Raw genomic sequence first — 17061 nt, 5'->3', positions numbered from 1 at the left:
CACAGGCAGCTCCAGGGCCACAGGGGGTGCTTCCATCTTACTTGTAGCACATACCTGCTGTGTGACTTCACTGCTTCACACCTCGATGTCCTCATCTTTTGTTTGTTTTTTGTTTGTGGTACTGGGGATTAACCCAAGGGTACTCCACCACTGAGCTACATCCACTCCTGGCTCTTTCTGGTTTTTATTTTGCGACAGGGTCTTGCTAAGTTGCCAAGGCTGGCTTCAAACTTGTGATTCTCCTGACTCTCTGGAATTATAGGAGTGTGTCACCATGCCAGGCTCAATTTCCCCATCCTGAACATGGTAATAATAATAACAATATAATAATGTCTTTTTTAAATGTCTTGGCACAGGCATCCAGATAATCTGTGGCATTTTTAAAAAATATTTTTTTAGTTGTCAATGGATCTTTATTTTATTTATTTATATGCAGGGCTGGAATCGAACCCAATGCCTCACACAGGCTAGGCAATTCTCTGCCCCTGAGTCACAACCCCAGCCCCACTAATAATGTATTTTATGGGGTGGAGGCTTAGCTCAGTTGTAAAGTGCTTGCCTAACCTGTGTGAGGCCCTGGGTTCAATCCTCAGTACTTCAAATATTAATATTATAATAATATTATTATTATTATGTCTTTTGGGTTACTATAAAAAAATCAATAACTCATGTACAAAGTAGCAAGTCATGAAAAACATTAGTGCCCAGAGCATAACCTTGCTCACACCCCATCCTTCTCTTTCTCCCCTCTTTGTCAGTGGTTCCAAACTTGCTGTGCAATATCACTCAGCATTCTCTTTACTGCCCTGGATGCAATGCCATACAAATACCCAGAAACTTAGACTTTACAAGTATTTTCTTTGTGACTGAGGTTGAATGTGTACTAATGAACTTTGATATTAATTATTAAGAATCATAAGTAGTAGCCAGGCATGGTGTCACAGGCCTATAATCCTAGCAACTCAGGAGGCTGAGGCAGGAGGATCTCAAGTTTGAAGCCAGCCTCAGCAACTTAGTGAGGCCCTAAGCAACTTAGTTGAGATCTTTCTCAAAATTTAAAAATAAGGGGTTGGGGTTGTGGCTCAGTGATAGAATGCTTGCCTAGCATGTGTGAGGCACTGGGTTCAATCCCCAGCACCACATAAAAAAAAAAAATAGAAGCAAATAAAATAAAGGTATTGTGCCCATCTTCAACTATAAATAAATAAATAAATAAATAAATAAAGTGAGCTGGGGATGATGTGGCTCAGTGTTCAATCACCAGTACCAAAAAAAAAAAAAAGTAGTAAATTCGTTATTTTTCCAGTTTTTACTACATTGCCAAAGCTTTAAATATACAACCTCTATCTCAATTAAGACACATGGTGAATGAAAATTTGTCTGACTTTCACAATCATGTTTAAATCTCACAAGTACTGCTTTTCACCTGTACACAGAGAGCTGCTTGCTAACTAATGATGGCCTCAGCCACTGTTTAAAGAATTCCCATGTAAGTGGAAATGCTTTCAGCAATACAGAACATAGCTCCTGTCTGTGCTTCTACAGATCACACAGGCAAAAGTTGAGTGATGTGAGGCTAAAATGTTAACTACTTGTTTGTATGTTAGTCCATTACTTTTATGGAAAAGTGGGACAAACTGTAAATTATCCTTTTTGTTTGAAATGTGCTAGCCTTCTAATGGAAATCCTCAACTAAAAGGTGATCTGATGAAATTGACAATAGTGGCACTTAATTTTCTGGCCTGCTTATTACCATACAAAGAAGAGGGCCCAAGTATTCCTAGTCATTCAGCCATTTAGATAAACTAAAAAAGTAAATTCTATCACTGGAATTATTTCATCTGCTGATAATATACTTGCTATCCTGTTTTGTGTTCTTGGTATACAGATATTAAGATGTTAAACAAATTAAGTAGTGATTACCACTTTGCTCTCTAAAGCTATATTCAGTTGCACGAATACAATTTAGATGATAATAAAGAGAGATATGAGGAGGTAAGAAATTAGCATACTTGAAATGTAAAAAATAATTGTGGTGAGGGACCGTAGCTGCTCTAGGTGAAAGTCTATATATTCAGAGCCAATTGCTGCCATTTGTTACTCTTAATTTAAAAATCTGTAAGAAAGCATCAAAATCAATTCAGTTCAGTCTTAATGAGACAGCTCTAGTGAGAGTCTATTCACTGTACCTGTTCTAATTAGCATGAATATGTCCTCAATGTCAGATCTGACAATACGCTTAGCTAAATTAATGTTAAGCCCGTAACACAGAACCCCATTCTCTACAACAGAATGCATGCTAACATATTGGTAATGAATAGCAAGTGAATTCAGATCTGGAAAAGAGCTGGCTTATGATTGTTTAAAAAAAAAAAGAAAAAAAAGGGAAACTGAGGCTTAGAGAGCTGGGGTGGTCTACAGCTGAGAAGTACCCTCCTTAGGAGGGTGCTGGCTTCAATGCACACATCTGCCCAGCTATTTTCTTTCTGCCATCTCCCCAGAGAGAACTGGAGGCAGCATAACCTTGTAAAACCAAATGGAAGTCAGATGATACCCACCTACATTATTGATGACTAACAGTAGTTGCTAAGACTTTTACAACAGAAGACCTCAGGTACCCCCATGGAGGTTATTAAGTATAATTCTTACTTTTTAATTGCCACTTAAGCGGAAATTACTACCTCTTCAAGATTTATACAAAGATAATTTGGAGATTTAGTTGGAGGTGGATGTCGACATGCACGCTAATTGACCTTAATTCACATGTGATATGAAGGATACGAGATGAGGAAATATGACAAATTAGAGCTAAGAAAAAATAAAAACTAAAAATAACTGCTAAAAAGGTGGCATCAGCCAACTCCATAGTTTTGCTCTAAAATGTTTAATATGTCCCAAGCAAGAAACTAAAATTATTAATTACTACAAAGTTTTATTCCAATTTATCTGGCACTGGAGATTCTGAGATAGGTGAGAACAGTCCCCAGTCTGAATTGATGGAACACGAAATATCCCAGGGTTGGGTTGGCATCTCCCTTGTTTAAATTTCCTAAAGGCTAGAGGTCTGTGGAGCTGGGTTCAAATGCTCTTGGCACATATCTGCTGCCCAAAGCTGCTAAACCTTGCCACACCCAAAAGCAAGGAAACAGAACTCCTTTGGTGGGGTGGCCACATTTGCTCATCGTGGAACCTTCTCTTTGTAAGGGAGTGCGTACATTTTAAGATGGATTACTAGCAGAAACAGGCAGAGCTGCTGGGCCACTGGAGGTTAAGGAAGGGACAGACCCACACTCCTTGAAGTTGTATGGAATGGCCAGGGCCTTGAAGTATGAAGAGCTGTGGCCGAGATCATCACAGAGGGGTCTGTGTGACAGCCTGTGAGTTCTCTAATGATAGCAATGACAGTGTTTTGGAGGTGCTACTGGGAGCCAGCACCATTGGAAACATGCACTGTCTCGTTTACTCTTTACAATGATCTTGTGACACTGCACTGGAAATATTGCTACAAGCATACTCCAATATTCTAAAGAGCTAATCTTGGCAAAATTGCTCAGTTTCCCTCAATTAGACCTATTTTCCAGATATCAGTAATCAAAGACTTAAAAAGACAAAAATACATCCGTAGAAACCGCCTCTTTAATAAACAGGGAAAAGGCCAGGCAAGGTGGTACATACCCATAATTCCAGCGACTTGGGAGGCTGAGGCAGGAGGATTGCAAGCTCAAAGTCAGCCAGACAGGGGGTATGGAATACTAATAAAGAGCCAAGGGGGGACAATAGGAAAGCAATTATTATTATTTTTTTACAAGATCAAAATTGTCATCTATACGTAGCACTAAAAAATGACAAAATCATGGAATTTGCAGGGAAATGGATGGCACTAGAGCAGATTATGCTTAGTGAAGCTAGCCAATCCCTTTTAAAAAACAAATACCAAATGTCTTCTTTGATATAATGAGAGCAACTAAGAACAGAGCAGGGAGGAAGAGCAGGAAGAAAAGATTAACATTAAACAGAGACATGAGGTGGGAGGGAAAGGGAGAGAAAAGGGAAATTGCATGGAAATGGAGGGAGACCCTCATTGATATACAAAATTACATATAAGAGGTTGTGAGGGAAATGGGAAAATAAACAAGGAGAGAAATGAATTACAGTAGATGGGGTAGAGAGAGAAGATGGGAGGGGAGGGGAGGAGGGATAGTAGAGGATAGGAAAGGTAGCAGAATACAACAGTTACTAATAGGGCATTATGTAAAATTGTGGATGTGTAACCGATGTGATTCTGCAATTTGGGGTAAAAATGGGAGTTCATAATCCACTTGAATCTAATGTATGAAATATGATATATCAAGAGCTTTGTGATGTTTTGAACAACCAATAAAAATTTTTTTTGAATGGAAAAAAATTTGTCATCTACTAACTATAGATTTCTAAGGGCTGGATTTATAGTTATTAGAAACTGCACTACATTCTTGTTGACTCATAGTTCACTTTAAAAGCAGACACGAACAAAAAAGCTAGAAGGAAGAATATGTGCTAGATAATTTCATTTGCTTGAAACTCTGGCGTGGCAGGAGGTGGGTCAGAGATTGCTTGTTGCCAGGGTGTGAGAGGGGGTCTATAGGTAGGAGAAAGCTTCTAAAATGATGGAAATGGTCTATATGTTTAATCAAATCTCTTCTCTCATATATTCTTTTTTGGGACTATATACTGTATTGGTGGATATTCATATTTATATTCATATGTTGAATTTATATTCATATGTTGAATTCCTAACCTTAAAATGTGACCTTATTTGGAAACTAGGGGCCCTGTAGAAGCCATGAATTAAGGTGGGGTCTTACTAGATGGAGGCTTATTAGTGTGGGCCCCAGAAATTTAGATACAGATAAGCACATGGGAAGGATGCCATATGAATGTTAAGACACAGATTGGAGTGATACATCTAGAAGTAAAGGAATGCCAAGGTAGACAGTGGGTGTGGGGGCATGCACCTGCAGTCCCAGCTACTGAGAGGCTGAGGCAGGAGGATCATTTCAGCTCTGGAGTTGGGGCCAATGTGGTTAACATAGTGAGACCCCATATTTTTGGAAAAAAAACAGAACGAGTAAACCACCAGGAGCCAGGAGAGAGGCATGGGACACATACACCCTCATAGCCCTCAGAAGACATCAATTCTGCCAACACCTTAATCTCAAATTTCTAGCTGCCAGAGCTGTGAGACAATCAATTTTGGTTGTTTAAGCCACTTGGTGCATGTCCTTTATTATGGCAGCCCTAGGCAATGAATAATCAGGTAAATTTCTTTTCTCCAGCTGTATAGGATTGGACACATTAGCCAACTGCCACTTTCTTAAGTTCAATCAAATCTGATGGCATCTATTTCCAGTCAAGCCCATTGCTGTCCCCAAGACAGTCCGCTGGACTCCTCTGAGCAGTAAATCTGCTCAGTTTATGTACTAATTAAAGTCAGTATTTCCTGAGCACTTACTGTGAGCCAGGCACTGGGTCAAGTGCTCTGAGTGTCACCTCTACCATAACCACAGTAGGAATTCATAGAATACCATTTGCAAAAAGAGAAACAGTTTTACAAAGGCTAAGTACTTCAATCAATGCACAAAGCTGGTTTGGCTGAGACCCAAACAAGACTGCAGGCATCTCCTGCAGTACCTTGTACACCTCTCCATAAACCTAGAAATGTTATTTCTAGCCACATGGATGACTTCAGGAGTTTCTATATTAAAATTAAAATTATTTTGAACTGTACAAAGTTACAGAAATTTATTTCAAGTTACTGAAAAAGTATTTATTTTTTTCATGGCAATGTAGATTTGTGTTTCCCAAATTGTTATGAGAAATTGCGGGATTAGATATGACCAAGTGGGGGTAGGGAAAGGGTTAATGATCCAATACATTTAGGAAACACTGAATTAATCAGGTTTCTCGGGCTGTGGGTGTAGCTCAGTGGCAGAGCAGTTGCCTAGCATGTAAGAAGCCCTGGGTTAGATTCCCAGCACTGCAAAAATCAAAACAAAACAAAATCCAATTTTATTTATATGAGGTTTCAAGAGGATGGCACTGTTTCTCCGGAACTTATCTGATGGTGTAACCGTATGTTTTCTAATACCTATTGCAGAACCAGTGTTTCCTCTAACCTTGGGAAACTATCCCAAAGACATACTCTCTGTATAAAATTACTATAGGATTTGGCTATCTTGAGACTCGATTTTTTGATTAGTAAAATATAGATAACAGTCCTTTTCTCCCCCTAGCATCTCAAGGGGTTGTTCTAAGGATCAAGTTAGACGTATGTGAGGACATTAAAAACTGAAAAATCATATATTTAAAGTAAGCAATGTATGGTATCATGGAAAAAGAAATCTTACTATTTAACCTAATTTTTTTTTTGCATCTGGAAAAATAGTGGTGGGGAGCCCCTGGTAATCTATTGCCGTTTCTTCTTTTGTAAATTAAGAATCCTCCCACCGCTCCCCTACTGGGGATTGAACCCAGGGGTGCTCTACCACAGAGCTCCATTCTCCAGCCCTTTTCATTTTAAATTTTGAGATAAGATCTTGCTAAGCTGCTGAGGCTGGCCTTAAATATGTGATCCTCCTGCCTTAGCTTCCCGAGTTGCTGGAATTACAGGTATGCATCCTCCTGCCCAATTTGAGAAGAACTTCTGGCAGATTGGAAAACAAAAACGGTTTGTGAAACAACTTTTAGGGTTTAAGTGATCAAATCCTGGCTGGTGCCATTAAGAATGATCCCCCCCCTACCCTGACCCCTGCACACATCCAACCCACTTCTCTAGGATCTGGGAATGCTCACAGTTGGCCAATGTGGCCTCAAGCCAAGGTACTGGAATTCCTCCACCTAAGCAGGATATGATGGCTAGAGTAGTAGCACTAGAGATAATGGCGGTAGGACTTAGTATAGGACTTTCTCAACTGCTACCTTGGGGCTTCTAATGCAAATACCCCTGGGCCACCAGCTGGTACCTCCTGCTGCTGCCAGAAGAGGAGGTAGCCCTGGGGTCTAGCTCTAGGTGATCTCTATTGCACCTGGAGAAGCATCTGGCCAGCACACACTGCCTGCCTTCTGGCAGGGGCCTGTCTGCCACTCAGACCACACCTGCCCCTTACTTATAGGACATATTTCCCTGCTAGGGGTTACCTGCCCAGGTAAAGGTCCCAGGAAGCTCACAAGCTCCCATTTCAGCTTTGCTGATAGAGAAGACTCCAGATGATTCATTCCTTCCCTCATGCATACAAAAGGAGAAAATTCAAGGTCCTATTTTAAAACATCCTGCTCTACAGACAGAGGAGCTCAATCTAACAGTTACATATTACTTCCATTTTACCCCATAGCAATGATGCTTATTTACATTAAGTTCCCAATTTACTAATGCTCAGACATCACTATCTCGACATTATTCCATTTTCTTTCTCTACTGTTCTATTTTTTTCCCCAAACCTTTGAATAGCTGCCCTTCAAACATTTAATAAAGTCCTACCTTTCAAAAACCATATGCAATGCATACACATATATCTGAAGAATCCATAGGAAAATGTTAACAGTGGTTGTCTCTGGGGATGAAAACGAAGGACTGACAGTCAGAACCGGGAGGCAGCCTCATTTTTCATGGTATATTTTTAAATTTTAACATGTACATGTGTTAAACTTTAAGACTTTTTTTTTAACTTAAAAAAAAAAATCCAAAGACACCAAACCACATATGCTCCTTGAGAGTCATTTGCTAGAACCACAACTTCTATTCCTCCTCTAGCAAAATGCCTTGTCCTCACAGTCCCCAGGCACTGCCTGGATGCAATGCACTCAAAAAGGGCCTCTGGAAAGAAGGCTGAATATCAAAAAAGTTCATTTCCCTAGGGGGGAAAACCCTCTTTAGAAAACCCAGCCAATTCCAGCCTCCAGTCTCTAAAGCCTTCCTTTGATGAGTGGCACAAACCAGAATGATCCAAATACCAGCTTTTAAAATCTTGGTTTATTTCTCACATGCAAGCTTACCCTCCCTTCTCCCCTGCACCTTTTTTCCCCCCTACCAGTAAACACTTCCCAGAGTCCTCCAGGGTTGAGAAGAAGAGGATACTAGCTGACCTCCACTCATGTGAACCCTGCTGCTTGGAGGGCTGCTTGGGTCTCCTCTTCACAGGTGGACTGGGGCTTAGAGACTGAGTAATCTGCTTAAGGCCACACAATAGACTGTGTGTGCACGCTCTGGTTTCCTCCGCTGAGTTCTAGGTCTGAATTGTAGGGTGTGATTCCCCCTTGAAAGCCAGCATCCCCCACCCTGCTGGCTTCTAGCAAGGTCCAACAAACTGTCCCACCTCATCTCCCTTCTCGGTACCCAAGTCAAATTGAAGCAATGTGCTATTTCCCAAAGATTTTCCGGAACTTTTGCACAACCTGTTTCTTGTCTAGAATGCTCTTCCTCTGGTCAGCTTTGTCGTGCCTCGGATCTTTCCTGGAGTCCCATCTAAGAAGCCCCACTCCTCTGACAACCACTTGTCACCTCCCCTCATTTTCATATCCTGTGAACATTTACTACCATGTAGTTTTTTCTTCTTGTCCCCACTTTATCCATCTCATTTCCCCCCTAAAACCTAAGCTTAAGAGGGCAGGGCCCTTGTCAGTCTGGTTGCCAGCTGTCATTTCCACAGCTTCTGCATTAGGTGTTCAATGAAAGTAACAGGGAGTGATATGCAGATTACTGATCCCAGCCCCCAGGGCTGGGGCTCTCAGTTCACAATGGAATTCAGATCTTCTGTTCCTGAAGGCAGGAGGCCAATCTTAAATAGCATTTTCCTTGAAGTAACAACAACCACAAAAAAATCTAAGGATGCAAGAAGTTGTGACAGTTAGTTAAATGTGAGGAGAGACCAGCACAAGGTTCATCAAAAGCCTAGGAACTGAATCACCATATGACCCAGCTGTACCAGTCCTTGGTATTTATCCAAGAAGTTAGCATTCTGCAGTGATCCAAAGTTAGCATTCTGTAGTGATCCATGCGTATATGTAGCGATCCATGTTTATAGCAGCATAACTCACAACAGCCAAGTTCTGGAACCTGGCTAGGTATCCATCAACAGATGAGTGAATAAAGAAAATGTGCTATATGTACACAATGGAGTTTTATTCAGCCATAAAGAAGAATGAAATTATGTTGTTTGCAGGAAAATGTTAAATGGAATAGGCCAAACTCAGAAAGTCAAGGGTTGCATGTGTTCTGAGAGAGGAGTGGGTGGTCTTCATAAAAACAGAAGGGAAACCAGTAATAGAGGAAGAGGACCCAGCTAAGGGAGGAAAGGAATGAAATTAATCAAATTATGTTGTGTACATGAATGAATATGTGACAATGAATTCCATTAACATGCATAATTATAATTCACCAATTAAAATTTTTTTAAAAAGACACCAGCACAGGAGCAGCCCTTTCCTTGATACATGTGTTAGTTATCATTTCTGGGGAACCAAGAGCAATTTGAGTAGGGAGACCATGTCACTCGTGTGCAAGGACCCTCCCCAGCCAATAAACTGGTGAAGTTCAAGAACTCTGCAGTGTCCCCTCCAGCTTTTGGAGGCTGGGATCTTAGAGAGATCTTAAAGTGGATCATGTAGCCCCTGCCGAGTTGCAGGGTTAGCTGACATGGTCTGTGGATGACTATTTTATTGTTTCTAAATAGTTATGCAGGGGTCTTAGCAGATGTTGGAAAGTCTAACTAGCCTACAAAACCTGTGATTTGGTGGCTACTATCTCTTGAGGCTAAAAACATGGCAAAATTGCTTTCTCAGAGCAAGACTCAAGCTACAGAGGCATGATGAAGTCTGGGAGGGATTCCTCTTTGTTCCTTTTGTGCAGCACCCAGAAGGCAAGGAGAAGGAGATGCTTCACTGGGTCCAGACTTGGTGAAGGAGAACCTTTTAGGTGGATAAAGATGCTCAATTCCCGGGGCACCTTTCCCTGGAAAAATTATATTTTTAGTCTAATGCATTCTGCATAGTTTGGGATTCTGTCCCCTCAACAGCTCTCAAACTACAAGATACACACTGGCCAGTTTCCTTGATTTTCAATAAAATATATATATATATATATATTTGTACAAAGTATAATAAGGAAGCAGCAGAACAATGAACAGGAGTGCTTTAACCCCTTAATCCCCACACTACTCTTCTTTCTTGTAATATCCCTGCCCGCTGTGAGTGCCTTAAAAAAGTTATAGCATCTCCTCCTTGCCCTTTAGGAATACAAGTCCACTCTGCAGGACACAGGAGAGGCCCACAGGTCCTCAGCTGACTGCCCCCAGTGTTTAGGAAGAGTCAGATCAAGGGCAGGCTTTTCCCTCCAGTGCCCAAAGGGGAAAAAAGCTTCTGTTGAAATGTTAACTACTGAGAGCTTTAAAGAGGGGGAGGGAGTACTGACAGGAGAAGAATAAAGCTGGAATTAGATAAGGACAATTACACAAATTAAGTAACTTATTGCTTTAATGTTATTAATTCCAAGCCAGTGACTAATTTTTTCTCTTGTGTACTCAAACCAAAACAAAGCTATTAATGAAGCTCCATCCAGATCTTCCAGAAAGGTGAGACTGAAAAACAAATTTGTATGTTTACAGGGAAGAGAACTACTGCAAATAAGGAGATCACTGGGGGAGGGAGGGGTGAATAGGGGACATAAGGGATTTTTAGGGCAGTGGTTCTGAATGATAATGTAAAGGTGGACTCACGGTGTTACATATTTGGACAGCACTGAGTGAGCCCTAATGTCAACTGTGGACTTTGGCAATACCAATGTGCCAGTTTCATTGATTGGAACACATACACCACTTCTGAATGCCGGCACTGGGGACAAGAGGTATATGGGAATTCTCCGTACTTGCCACTTAATTTTATTTATTTGCTGGGCTGGGGATTGAATTCAGGGCCTTGCACATGCTTGGTAAGAACACTATCACTGAGCTACATCCCCAGGCTTTTTTTTTTAAAGACATCATTTTCCTAAATTGCCTGGGCTGGCCTTGAACTCACAATCCTGCCTAAGCTTCCCAAGTAGTAAGGATCATAATTGCGTATCTCCGTGCTGGGCCTTTCCACTCAATTTTACTGAACTTAAAACTGCTCTAAAAAATTCAAGTTTATTAATTAAGAAAAGATAAATAAGAGGAAAAAATATATAAATCAGTAACACTTTTCCAGGAAAAAAAAATAAAGCAGCAACAGAAGCCTTTCCCCTTACATACATCTATCAGGTTTAAGCAGACCCAACTCAGCCTAAAATCTAGACATTGTCTCTCTGCACACAGCAACACTACTTAAAATCAATAAAAATCAATAAAGTAATGCTAAGCCTGGTTTTGTTTTGTTTTAGTACCAGGGATTGAACCCAGAGGCGCTTAATCACTGAGGTAAGTCTCCAACCCTTTTTATTTTTGATTTTGAGACAGGGTCTCTCTAAGTTCCTTAGGGCCTCACTAAGCTGCTAAAGTTTAGTTTTGAACTTGTGATCCTCCTGCCTCAGCCTCCTGAGCCACTGGGATTACAGGCATGTGCCACCATGCCTGGCACTAAGCCTGTTTGAATTCTAAGAAACACCAGGCCCAGCATGTTGTGCAGATGGTGTTCATAAACTTGATCCTCAGCTTTGTCACAGACTCATTTCAAGTGGGGTGCAGTGGCCCACATCTGTAATCCCAGAAGCTAGGGAGACTGAGGCAGGAGAATCATGTATTCAAAGTCATTCTCAGCAAAAGCAAGGTGCTAAGCAGCTCAGTAAGACCCTGTCTCTAAATAAAATACAAAATAGAGCTGGGGATGTGGCTCAGTGGCTGAGTGCCCCAAAGTTCAATCCCCAGTACTCAAAAAACAAAGAAAGAAAGAAAGAAACAAACAAACAAAAATGATGTTCCAGTTCAACTGGGTTTCTATGAGGGACATCCTTTATGGAGGAGAGCCAGGATCCTTTACAAACCAGGACTCCCAAGGGAAGGCTGGGAGCCCTGCAGAGGGGAAAGGTGCTCTTGGGCCAGGCCAGGGAGGTGAAGCCAAAGTGCTGGTCTAGACTGAGTCAATCTTTCTGGTCCCTGTTTTTAAAAAAGTAATTAAAAAGTTAATAAAACTAATTAAAACCAATCACTCCACCTGTCATCAAGATCTTGCCATACACTCATGCCACAATCTTCCTGATTTTTTGGGGGGGTGGGTACAAAGGATTCAACTCAGGGGCACTCCACTACTGAGCCATATCCCCAGCCCTATTGCTAGTGCCTCACTTTTGCTGAGGCTGGCTTTGAACTCATGATCCTTCTGCCTCAACCTCTTGAGCCATTGGGATTACAGGCTCCTGCTTTATTTAAACACTATATTTCTCTCATCTTGAAAATATAGAGAACACTGCCCACTGCCCCAGATACTGCTCCACTACTCCTTCCTTGACAGAAATAAGCTTCTAGCAGCTTCTCCTTCCTCAACTCCAGTAAGGCTCAGTTCATAAAGGTGCAAAGTGGATTAATGGCCTCCCTGCTGAGAAGTCAAAGGCCTTAGAAGGCAGTCTCATCTTGAGATCTCAGTTGCATTTAATGAGATCCACCACTTCCCTTGCTCCTGAAACTATACCCCATGGCTTCTCCTTCTACCCCTTGACACCATGTCCTCAGGATCCTGCCATGCCCTACCCCACCAGTACCCCTTCTATGCCCTGCCTCCAGATGTTCCAGTTTTTTGGTGTCCTCTTTTTCTCTGATTTTTAAGCAAAATAATCTACCCAAATGACTTCAATTATCACTTATAAAGTGATAACTGTCCCCGGTGCCCCCCCCCCAAAGCCAGACTGGTTCCTCTTCCAGCATTTTGGCTTGGTTGTCCCATAAGCCTCCCTAATCCAATAAACCTGTCAAATTCCCCCCAGCTTCCCTGCAGGGGCTCCTGTTTCAATATGCAGCACCCCAGTTCACCTTGTTGCTATGCTAGCACCTCCAAGACCTGGGGCTGCCAACTCCCAAATATCAACATCTCACCCCAGCAGGCCATCGGAGTCCTTGTCCTTCATCACCCCTCTCCTGCTCCGGTCCCTCTACAACCCACCATCCACATCTCCAGTCTCAATGCTGGGCGGGGAGAGAAGTGGGAGGGGGGAAGAAGAAGGAGGAGGAGGAGGAGGAGGAGCCAGTAAGCTGGATTCTATTCTCTACTTAAGACCCCTCCATAACTGCCCTGCCTATAAGGTGAAGCTTGAAACCTTTCCCATAGCCTTGGCATTTGAAGGATGGGACCATGCAGAGCCCTTCAATTTTCTCTTTCACCACTTCCCTATCCCTCTTTATGCTCTAAGCTCATAGACTTTCTGTTCTGGAATATTCTGGAATGTTCCACAAACTCTCCTGTATAAAGGCCTCTGCTCATGCATTTCCATCTACCATGTCTCTCAGTTCAGAATCTTTTTCTCCTCCTTTGCTTTCTCTACACCCCCAGAAGGGACAACAAAGAGTAAATCCCAAAGGAAGATAGGGACCAGAAAAACAGACCAATTGAAAAAAAAAAAAAAGGTGTCAGAATGAAAGAAAAAACAGATAGTTTTTTTTTTAATCATTTTACTTACTCTGTCCTCTCAGATCATAGTCTTTAAATTTAAAATAAAATGGTACACAAGGATTTTGTTTTTAAAGCTGAAAGGAACACACATTTCCAAATGATAGTAAATAACTTTAAGAAGACTGATTTTAATTTCTGTAGTTGTGAATGATCAAGATGACTGGGTCTGTGATCAAATCCTATATAATGGGACTAGTGGTAAGTCACTCTACTTCACATCCTTCCTGTAATTCAGTCTCCTGTACTTAAAACTCTGGTACTTCCTAATACAGTACATGATGCATCCTGATATTAATAGAATCAAATAGGAGTTTGAGAAGAACATGCTAAACAATAACTACATCAGCGAAGCCCCAAGGTTGATGGCTAGACAGACAGACAGGATACAAGCCCTTGTCTGGTCCGTTCCCCTTTCTTCTCTAGAAGTTTGCTTTGGAAATGGTTGATGTTTATTTTCTTGGTATTTCAGAGCAGTATGTCCAGAGTTTCTTTTACACTTTTCCCTAAACCCAAATTATAACATTGGTCCTCAAAGTTGGAGTCCCCTCCTGAAGAAATTCTCAGTTTTGCTCTATGGACCTATACTTTGAGCAAATACTATATATGGATGGATGATTTTGTGAAATAAGTGCCTTCATAAAAGGCTTTCTTCCTGGTTGCCTTTCCATGGTTGGAGGTTGAGCCCATGAAGGGTGGAGGAGACAGGAGAATTACGAGGAAGCAAAACCAAAAAAAAAAAAAAGGAAAGAAAAGAAAGCATGAGCAGGCTTGGGGTACAGAGGGGAAGAACAGAAGAACATGGGTACAGACCTAAGTCACAGACCAGGCAGAGAATCTGAGTTGACTTTGGGCAAGTTCATCTTAGTTCTGGACCTCCCTCATCTCCAGGGGGGCTCAACCTGCCAACCAGAGCCACCTGGGACTCATAGGACATCACAGTTGACAGGGTAGGTGAGATTTCAAATGTATGTGATTCCCACCGTGTGCTAACTAATCAACAGAAGATAAATTAGATTTGGAACATAGACAGCAGAGAACTTGACTTTAACCTTCAGGGATGCCATCTTAATCCCTGACCCTTCCAAGCAGACTGCAGTGCCAGGCACTCAGTAGCAGGTAAGTATTTAAGAGCAGTGGATGCTTTTTTTTTTTCTTTCCTCTCTCTCTCTTTTATGTGAAACTGGAAAAGCTTTTTATTTCTAAACTTCACAGCTAAAAAATTAGTTTTTTCTTATTTTCAAATGAGTGTAAAATATTTAGATCTTTTCTGCTTACAGAGAGGAGGGCAAAGATGATAAATGAACCTTAAAATGCATTTCCAATTCTCTAAAGTAGGCCAGGCATGGGAAATAGAGCAGTGAGCAAGAGAGAAAGTATTCCTATCAACAGGAAATGGACAATAGAGGCAGGAGGATCACGAGTTCAAAGTCAGCCTCAACAACTTAGCAAGCCCCTAAGCAACTCAGTGAGACCCTGTCTCTAAATAAAATAAAAAATAGGGCTGAGGATGTGACTCAGTGATCGAGTGCCCCTGAGTTCAATCCCCAGTACCATAAAATAATAAAATATTTTAAGGATACAATGAATAAAGATCATGAAGCTATTCTCTCTCTTAAAAATTTTAGATTTTTTTAAAAGAACTACTCTGCATATAGCAAATAAAAGAATAAAACAACCCTAAATCAATTACAAAATTTCAATCATTGGTTGAAATTCAGTCACTCAAATGCATACATTACATGAAGTCTAACATTGTTTAAAAAAAAAAAAGACACACCCTTAAAGCATATAAATGCTAACTGGAATTAACAACACAGATTGTTGTATCTGTAGACAAAAGTATGTTTATCATTAAATAATCTGATCTAATATTGGAATTCACATCAAGGACAAATGAGAGCTCTAAAATGGAATTCCCTCTGTGTATTTAAACTCTGATCTAATTTACAAACTTTTAATTTTCAAACATTTTGCCAGTTTAGAAGTATAGGTTCTGAGGATAGGAAGCAATTCTAAACCTCATCTGGCCAAGTGTTATTCCTGGATCCTCATGGTCCCATTCAGCAGGGGTTCTTCTACATTGTTTGGTGATGGTCCAACATGGAGTAGGAAGGGCAGAATGGTTTAACTGGGTCCAGCAACCCTGCCTGAGGAGCTCTCAATCTCAAAAACTAATCCCAGGATTCGGAACAAGTGCCTACCAACCTTAATAGTCTCTTTTGATCCCATCAATAACATTGTAGCTGCTTTCTTTGACAGAAGTAGAGGAGACAGGGACACATTTTCTGACAGACCTATTCAGTTTGGGGTAATATGTGTCTGGGAGAAAAAAGAACTCAGTCCTGAGTGACTCCTTCAGCTTTTGGGTGGTGTGCGAGACCTGCCCAGGATGAGGCTGGGTTGAGGAGGCACCGTCCAACTGCATGTTGTAAAGCCAAGCAGAACCTAGCATGTGAGGACATAGGGCTTTGTCAACCAGGAAAGAGATTCTGCATCTGTGAGTCAGGGTGAGTTCTTGGCCCTGGTCCAGATTCTGCTCCCTAACCTCCCTGGGCCTCCATTTCCTCAACTGAGCTGTCCACCCTACCTGACAACAGGTTGGGGAGGTCAGATGTGTTCCCCACTCGAGTTCATGAAAAAAGAACTTTGCTAATACCTGTTCTGATACAGTCTACCCATCCTCCCCCTAACAGTTTAATTAGGGAACTCCAAATCTGATGTAGCTAATCAACAGAGACCACCTCTACTGAAGAGCAGATGAGGCCAGGCACAACTTTATGTGCCCTAGGTTTGCATGGAGTGCCCCTTGTGATTGTCAGTGTGTGTGACCTGCTTCTGTGTAGGTGGGACCCAAATGTTGAAAAAAGGGAATGCATGTTACCAGGAGTGTAAAGCAGCTGCTCAGTCACTTCACTGTTCTAATGACAGTTCTGTTAGTTTCAAGGTTTGTCTTTCCATTTAATATGGCAAATCCACGAGAAATTAGACCTTCTCTATTGTGTTCCTCGCTGGGTCCTCCATGACCAGCATATCGTAGGTGCTCAGTAAATAACTGCTGAATGACTGAGCTAGTGAGAAACCTGGGAGATAGACCCAGACTTGCCATTTATTAACTATACTTCCTGGGACAGTCATTTAACCTCTTTAGCCTACAAGATTTTTAGGAAGATTATATGTAATAATATACACTGAGAATTTATGGTAACATGTTGTACATATATGTCAGCTACTAAGTTGATCATGAGGATGGATTGCTCAGAAAGAAGTATAGCCTTGTGATCAAGCAATGCAGAGAGGCTAATAATCCAGCTGGAATCACACTTCATGATATAGATGGTGCTGACATCAATTCTAAACCAGTAAACTGAAGTAGGCTTAGAATGTGAATTATTTGATGATTTATGTATCAGACAAGTTGGGGTGGGGGTTAAGAGAATGACATAATCTCTCTCA

General features: G+C 41.3%; 1 protein-coding gene across 4 annotated transcripts in view; it reads right to left on the bottom strand.

Moving 5' to 3' along the window:
- Window positions 1-17061, bottom strand: part of Kctd1 (potassium channel tetramerization domain containing 1) — a 187232-nt gene that overhangs the window by 62529 nt on the left and 107642 nt on the right. Inside the window, exon 2 of one of the 4 annotated variants that reach the window (XM_076836665.2) lies at window positions 3676-3752. The exons of the other annotated variants lie outside the window; for them this stretch is intronic. The gene's annotated coding sequence lies outside the window, so the exon portion shown is untranslated. The remainder of the gene's footprint in view (window positions 1-3675; window positions 3753-17061) is intronic. 4 annotated transcript variants of the gene reach the window in all.

Source organism: Callospermophilus lateralis, chromosome 17, assembly GCF_048772815.1.
Source record: "Callospermophilus lateralis isolate mCalLat2 chromosome 17, mCalLat2.hap1, whole genome shotgun sequence".
NCBI classification, from domain to species: domain Eukaryota; kingdom Metazoa; phylum Chordata; class Mammalia; order Rodentia; family Sciuridae; genus Callospermophilus; species Callospermophilus lateralis.
Note: the sequence above shows the minus strand (reverse complement) of the source record. Positions and strands in the feature narration are given on the sequence as shown.